We start from the raw sequence: 8,006 nt of genomic DNA, 5'->3' as shown, positions 1-8,006 counted from the left end.
TCACACAGCCATTTAATGGCCATTGGGCTGTTAGTTGGCTTGAGACAGGCCTTCAGCTTCAATCAGGGCGTAAGTCCCACCTTCAGGAGCAGTGACCACTGCTGGGACTTCAGCAGGTCCAGACGGAAGAGAGCTGTGATGGAACCAGTATGTTAAGGTAATTCCAGGGTCTCCCAAGGGCAAGTCCCGGTGAGAAGGCAAAATGGTGGAGGGTGGAAATGTCCTGGTGGACACAGAAAGGGGGGAGGAGAAACCGGGGTGTGTGAGGGGAGGGATGGTGGCTGGTGGAAGCACTTAGGGAGTGGGTCGCCAAAGGCATGAGGGAGCCCAAAAAGGAGGCACCTCCATTCCCCCACATCCCCCTGACCAGTCACCAGGCTGCCCAGTAAAATCTGCCAGCTGGGCATTCGGCGCAGACTTCAAACCAATGTCAGCAGTGGCAGGAAGAAGCCTTTAGATAGCCAATTAATGAGCTATGTGCAAACCATGATCGGGCGGCACAGTGGTTAGCACTGCTGCTCACAGCTCCAGGGACCCGGGTTTGATTCCCGGCTTGCGTCACTGTCTGTGTGGAGTTTGCACGTTCTCCCCGTGTCTGCGTGGGTTTTCTCCGGGTGCTCCGGTTTCCTCCCACAGTCCAAAGATGTGCGGGTTTGGTGCATTGACCATGCTAAGTTGCCCCTTAGCGTCCCGGGATGTGTAGGTTGGAGGGATTAGTGGGATAAATGTATGGGGTTGATGGGATAGAGCCTGGGGTGGGATTGTTGTCGATACAGACTCAATGGGCCGAATGGCCTCCTTCTGCACTGTAGGGTTTCTATGATTCTATGATGATGCCTTCCCCACTGTTGGTAAAAGGTGGTAGGGGTGGGTGTGGGCAGGTAGGCACTAAGAATGGTGCCATTGGCGATTATGTATGCACCCATTGACTTAGAGTGCATAAACAACAAGAGTAACTTGATAACTTGAACACTGGAGAGCTCTTTATTAGAGGTGTTCTAATAACATTGTTCCCCAGTCAGATGCAAGACTGCACAACCAGGTCCCATACTGGGAGGAGCTAATCCCCCAGGGGTCACCTGACCTGCACTCTTAAAGAGGCAGTACGCACCTCAAACCCCAACATACATATATATAGATATAGCACAATGGCCTAGTGCCTGACTTAACAGCTAAGCCCACCTGCCAAACTAGGCCTGGGCTGGAGTGTGGGGTCCTAAACTCCAGCTCAAGATTATACATGAAACAATTGCAGAAGCTGCTGAATAGTTGACAATGTCAACATACAGTCAAAATGAAATACTGTAGTACAGGTATCACATCCATTACATTTGGTGGGCTCTATGACCACAGAGATATATTAATAATGGATATCGAGGGGAATTTAACCCATCATCTCTAACAGATGATGTGTCAGCTAAACACTAAGTCTGGAATATTGTATTACACTATTACACTAAGATTGGAAAGAAGTATATACTGGAGTATACCTTTTCACTTCCTCCGGAGCTATAGTTCCAGAGAAATAATCCCAATATTTCAGAGGATTGCCTGAAAGTAGTATTGTGATACTTGAACGGAAGTACATAAAAGAAAAGGATGTGATGGGGTTTAATCGCAAATAAACTTGACAACTATGCAAAAGCTCAGACACACAAGTAAACAATGGCTACTTCCCAATTTGTCAATCGTGACAGTTGAGAAGAAAGGCCCATACCTTATGGAATGAGCCTCATTAAGACATAGCAAATGCATGAACTGCTTGAAAGATACAACCTTCCATAGATTCTGGATACAGATGAATTACACTGGCAGAAATGTTTGGTGTTATATGACATACAGAAGATAAATTAATAATGAATATCGAGGGGAATTTAACCAGCAGTGTCATAATACCATATCAAAGGTCTAGAATCAGTATGACACCTTTAACAGATTAGATCTCACGTGGTGTTGCTTACAATTAATCTGTTCACTGCACACAGCATAAAAGTAGTATAAAATGTATTAAAGTCATGCATCATATGATTGACCCGAAGTAAAAATATTACTTGATATTGAAAGATAATTGCCTGACAGTTATAATATTTCCACCTACTGTTTTACAAAATGTTGGGATGCAAATATTTTGCTTTTCTCACCAAACCTATCATTTATTTACAATTCATAAGATATTTTACATATTTAATTATATAGCCTTGCTTTACATTACGCATTTGTTAAAAGTGCTTTCGGAAAAAGTGTACCTACTTTTATTTATATCTCATAGTTGACTTGTAATTCTTGCAGTAACGGTCTTGGAGGTGTCAACGGGCTCGAACCCTCCCATTGAAATATCTCCAATGAACAGCACCTTGAACATTTGGTTATTGACCATGGTGCAAGTGATTTGGCTCAAAATGCAAAATCTAAAAGCAACCCATTCACAAACCTTTTCATTGCCCTAATGCAAATGTCAAGCACCATCAATGATACAAAAAAATCTTTAGCACAGTAATGTTTTCAGCACAAAATGAAAGTTAAGTCCACATAAGCCTGCACTTGGTTTAATGTCACTCGCCTCCCTTGTAAACAATCACAATCTTTGTGTCCCTTGCAATTTACTGTCCAATATCTAGTCATATGATAGCGTGACTTAGTGGTCATAACATTGAAAATTCATTGTTTATGTAAACTGGCTACTGTAACCTCACATGACCCACATCTGTTTCTCTTATTTTTAGAAAAACTGAACATTTTGCACTCTAGTTGAAAGAAAGACCTATTAAAATCAACAAGCTGGTTTACCTCTTATATATGTGGCACAGAGTAATGACCAGTGAACTTAACTCATTCTATAATGGCTTGCACCACATGGGAAAATCACACTTCCCCCATGAGACACTTTATTGATTCGCCTTTTCCCTGAATCTAGTTAGCAACGGAGGCATGGTAGCACAGTGGTTAGCACTGCTGCTTCACAGCGCCAGGGACCTGGGTTCAATTCACTGTCTGTGTGGAGTCGGCACATTCTCCCTGCGCCTGCGTGGGTTTCCTCCGGATGCTCTGGTTTCCTCCCACATTCTGAAAGACGTGCTGGGGTTAGGTGCATTGACTCGAACAGGCGCTGGACAGTGGCGACTAGGGGAATTTCACAGTAACTTCATTGTGGTGTTAACGTAAGCCTTACTTGTGACTAATAAATAAACTTTAACACCTTAAGAAGAGTCATGTCTCTTGCTTTGCTATTCCTCCAGAAAGTTTCTTTCCCTCCGAACAGGAGGCCAAAGAATTGACCTCTGAATTTATCCCAGCTCTCCGTGTCTGGGGGTTAGTAACTTGAGCTGTCAATTAAACCTACCACCTTGAATGCATAATCTCCCCCAGCCACAGCCTCTGAATGATCTGTTCAGTCCAACCCTTGCTATGCTTAGTAAGGAAGAGCTTTCTGACCTTCTGATGTTACATATACGAGTATCATTAGAGGACAAGCTATCAATTCAAATGCCAGAATAAAACTATCAGTATCATCCACTGCTTAAAGATAAACAAATAAAATTCAATTAAATAAAATATGGACAAAGTATTTAGTGACGTGTACTAGACTTGCTGCCGATACACTTATTTCTGACAGTCGAAGGCTACGGTGATGCTCTTTTTTCTTGTTCGCCTTAAACCTGGACTCCCTTCGTCTTCTAGTCTGCATGACTCTTTCTCACAGTCTGTCAGTCTTGCACCCTTTGAACTGAGTCCCTTTTTTTAGTTACCTAATAATCTCAAGTTCTGCCTCTTAATATGGAAAACATTTCAAAATATCTCTGCCTCAGTTTTATTTTAATTTATAAATAGTTTAATTCACTTTTATGCCACCAGTCCACATCAGTTTTCCAAAAGGTAATTTCCAATTTCGTCAGTGTCACCAGTGTGGTACATGTGAGGATCCTCCGACAATAATTTATTATTAGGAGTTTAACTTTACTGAACAATATCTAGTCATACAACAGGGTGAGCCAGGGATTTTGAAATGATGAAAACTCTTTTGGCGTGAAATTTACCTAAAAGAAATTCTGAATGCCAAACGAACGAGAAAATGGGAGAGAATGGCACCATTTTCTTTCAGCGAGCTATGAGTCGCAAACTAACAGCACTCAGTGCAAAACAAAGCCCAGATGCGATTCTGGCCAGTAGGGGGAGCTATGCTCACCACTGAAGCCGGCAATAGAGCGTTTGGGGTGTCATTGTTCAAGTACCACGTTCTCCCAGTGAAGAAATCTCCTGCACCCCCCCCCCCCCACTCCCCATGCTGGCCCCCTGCACTACCCGCCCCACCACCAATCGCTCCTTCTGTTGATCCCCCACCTACCACCCCCCCCCCCCCCCCAAATTGATCCCCCTTTCAGAGCTCTCCCCCCTCCTTTGCCTTCTCAGTCATTGTCCCACCCCCTCGGCATTTTGCCCCAGCACAGTTATGGTGTCCAGTGGATAGTGCCAAGGTGCCCAGCCATGTCCCCAAAAATGTAGGGGTTTCAATAACCTCTGAATGCTCCCCAGCAAGGCCATCACATTTGGTCTTCGCTGCTGGAGACCAGCTGTGACTTTTGCCGGTGTGAAGCTCCACTAGCAAGCGGATAGGTACAAGTCAGCTTGGACAATAACATCCGGGACTCACTGATTCACTCATATCAATATTTAAATCAGCTTTGTGCCCAGAATGGGCCGAAGCCGATTTCGCCAGTAAAACAGGGCCAGTGAGGCGAGAAACTGGAGTGAACCTGATTTTTCACCTCTCATGCATTCTTATCACTTCACCTCACCAAAGGACGCGCGGGACAAGGTCCTAAGATCGTGCCCTTTGGTCTGTTAACTGGATACTGTTATCTTGCATGAGCTCCTAAGTGTGTTTCCTTGCTGCAATGGTGGACATGTATATACTGTACTGAGATGAGGCCATTTAAACCAACAAGCCGATTTTTAAAAATGTAATATGTGAACAGAGTAACAATCGTAACAAATTTTGCATTACTCCTTGTAGCATGAAAAACAAAGCCAAGCTACTTACTTATCTTAGTGAGTTAAATATACCTTCCTGACAAGCATTCTCTTGGAGATTAGTCAGCACAACACTTCAGGAAATTAAGCTCGCTCCCCTGACCTTGTCCCAGAAATCTCCCCTATATCTGAATAACATCTGAATAAACTATTCCAATATCATCCATATGTTTATTCAAGTGGTTATTGGATAAACATATGGATGATATTGGAATAGTGTGGATTAGAGGGGCTTTAGATTGGTACCACTGGTCAGCGCAACATCGAGGGCCGAAGGGCCTGTACTGCGCTGTAATGTTCTATGTTCTATGTTCAGCCCAACTTCTGCTATGTCAACATCACAAACTTAAATATCACTGACAAGTTTATATAGGGGAGGCAATGGCTTAGTGGTCATTAATCGAGAAACCCAACAAATGCTCTGGGGACCCGGGTTCGAATCCTGCCATGGCAGGTGATGGAATTTGAATTCAATAAAAAAAAACTGGCATTAAGAATCTACTGATGACTGTGAAATCATTGTCGATTGTCAGAAAAACCCACCTGGTTCATTAACGCCCTTACCTGGTCTGGCCTACATGTGACTCCAGAGCCACAGCAATGTGGTTGACTCTCAACTGCCCTCTAGGGTAACTAGGGGTGGGCAATAAATGCTGGCCAGCCAGCGATGCCCATGTCCCACGAATGAATAAAAAAACATTAATCTCTCTGTTGTCCCAGACCAATATAGGTTAGCACTGCTGCCTCACAGTTCCAGGGACCTGGGTTCAATTGTCGGATTGGGTGACTGTCTGTGTAGAGTTTGTACATTCTCCCCGTGTCTGCGTGCGTTTCCTCTGGGTGCTCCAGTTTCCTCCCACAGTCCAAAGATGTTCGGGTTAGTTGACTAGCTATGCTAATTTGCCCCTTAGTGTCCCGGGACGCGTAGGTTAGATGGATTAGCGGAGTAAATATGTGGGGTTGCAGGGGTAGGGCCTGGATGGGATTGTTATCAGTGCAGACATGATGGGCTGAATGGCCTCCTTCTGCACTGTGGGGATTCTATGTTTCTATATTGGTTTCCATGCTTGGCTCATCACCTTTTAGAAGAAATCATTAAAATACCTAGGCCTCACTTCTTTGGTGGCTTCAGACATTCCCTTCATCAAAAGAACTGGTGGTTTCAAGGAGCATTCCTTAGAACGTGAAACTCACCTGATATCAAATTCAAACTTTTCCATATTTCAGGTTCTGTTCCTTGCAAAAGAAAAAAATAGCCTGGCACTCATGTGTTGAGAATAACAACGCATTCTGGATGTTATAGTTCAACAGCCTCCGCACCTTTTTCACACACACTCATGAGGTACTAAGATTGCATGCAATTGACTATAACTCAGTGGCTGAAATCAGTGACAAGCATAGAGCCTCTGGTGGGGCTGAAGACAATGACTAAGTTCTTCTCAAAGTTAACATAACTTTGTAGGTGGCAGCGACCTGGGCAATTTTTACATTGTTGTAACTGAATAGGAACCAGCTAGTTCTGAACCATGGGTCTTCAACTCCACATCCAGGATTTTGTCAGTGGCCCATAACCTTTGCTGCGTCCAATGCACCCACTGGATTCTTAATATCATGTTGAGTACATCAAATTGGCATCTTTGATGGCAAGGGCCTCAGGATGAGGATGCAAAAGATTATCCATTTGGTACTTCTGGCTGAAGAGATTTGCAGAAACTTCGGCCTGGTCCCTAATGCTGAAATACCAGGTTCTGCATTGTCCGTGGAACCTCTGCCTTCTGTTGGTTAATTATTCACCACCATTTGCAACTTGATGTTGCAGGGCTGCTTGTTTTACTGGTAATGGGATTGCTTAACCCCACATGTAGCACCCCGATTTCACTATTTTGTTTGTTTATATATCTAATTCAATCCAATCAAAGTCCAGTTCAGAGTGTCAGCAAGTGAGACATTCCAGATCCAAGCTGACAAGACAGGCCTCTCACCTCCTGGTCTTGATCTACATGATCCAAGCTGATTGGAGTAGGCACTGCACCTCCTCCAAGGCTTGAGCTCATTTGCATCTTAGCCAAAAGGCTAAGATGCCGCTTTTAAAAATTGCTTCAAATTAAGCCACAATGTAACTTTATGACTTCAACCAACTACAGCATGTTGATACTACACTTGATCTTAGCCAAAAGACTGATTTCACTATATATTTTTTTAATATACTTTTCCAATTCAATCAAATCAAATCTAATTCAGAGTCTCAAGTTGAGACATTTCTGATCCAGGCTAAGACAGGACGGGAGACCAAAACCACCCTGTCCTGGGCCTGATCTACATGAGTCAAGCTGATTGGAGAAGGGGGAGGATCCTCCTCCAAGACTTGAGCTCATTTGCATCTTAGCCAAAAGGCCGAGATGCCGCTTTTAAAAATTGCTTCATATGAAACATATGAAGCCTCAGTGTAACCTAATGACCTCAACCAAGTGCAGGCGATCCATACTACATTTGATCTTAGCCAAAAGGCCGAGAAGCGAATTTGACACACATGCAGTCTTAGGTTGTAGCTTCACTGGGCTGCTACCTCCTTTGATGTTACTCCCAAGCATGCTCTCCGACATGCCTCGTTGAGTCAGGATTGTTCATCTAGAAGGTATCGCTTCTTGGCCTTTTGGCTAAGATCAAGTGTAGTATGGTCGGCAGCCCATGGTCGGCCGCACTTGGTTGAGGTCATAAGGTTACACTGAAGCTTCATATGAAGCAATTTTTTAAAGCGGCATCTCGGCCTTTTGGCTAAGATGCAAATGAGCTCAAGTTTTGGAGGAGGAACCTCCCCCTTCTCCAATCAACTTGGCTCATGTAGATCAGGCCCAGGACAGGGTGATTTTGGTCGCTCGCCCTGTCTTGTCAGCCTGGATCTGAAATGTCTCAACTTGTTGAGACTCTGAATTGGATTTGATTTGACTGAATTGGAAAAGTATTAAAAAAATCAAAAA

The 8,006-nt window shown here is 43.8% G+C and overlaps 1 pseudogene; it reads left to right on the top strand.

Annotated features, from left to right (window-relative positions):
• The first annotated feature begins 7,665 nt into the window (after positions 1 to 7,665).
• Positions 7,666 to 7,870, top strand: LOC144495365 (U2 spliceosomal RNA; annotated as a pseudogene).
• The last annotated feature ends 136 nt before the right edge of the window (positions 7,871 to 8,006 follow it).

This window comes from Mustelus asterias, chromosome 6 (genome assembly GCF_964213995.1).
Source record: "Mustelus asterias chromosome 6, sMusAst1.hap1.1, whole genome shotgun sequence".
Classification (NCBI taxonomy): Eukaryota; Metazoa; Chordata; class Chondrichthyes; order Carcharhiniformes; family Triakidae; genus Mustelus; species Mustelus asterias.
The sequence above is the reverse complement of the archived record's forward strand: the minus strand, read 5'-3'. Positions and strand labels throughout refer to the sequence as shown.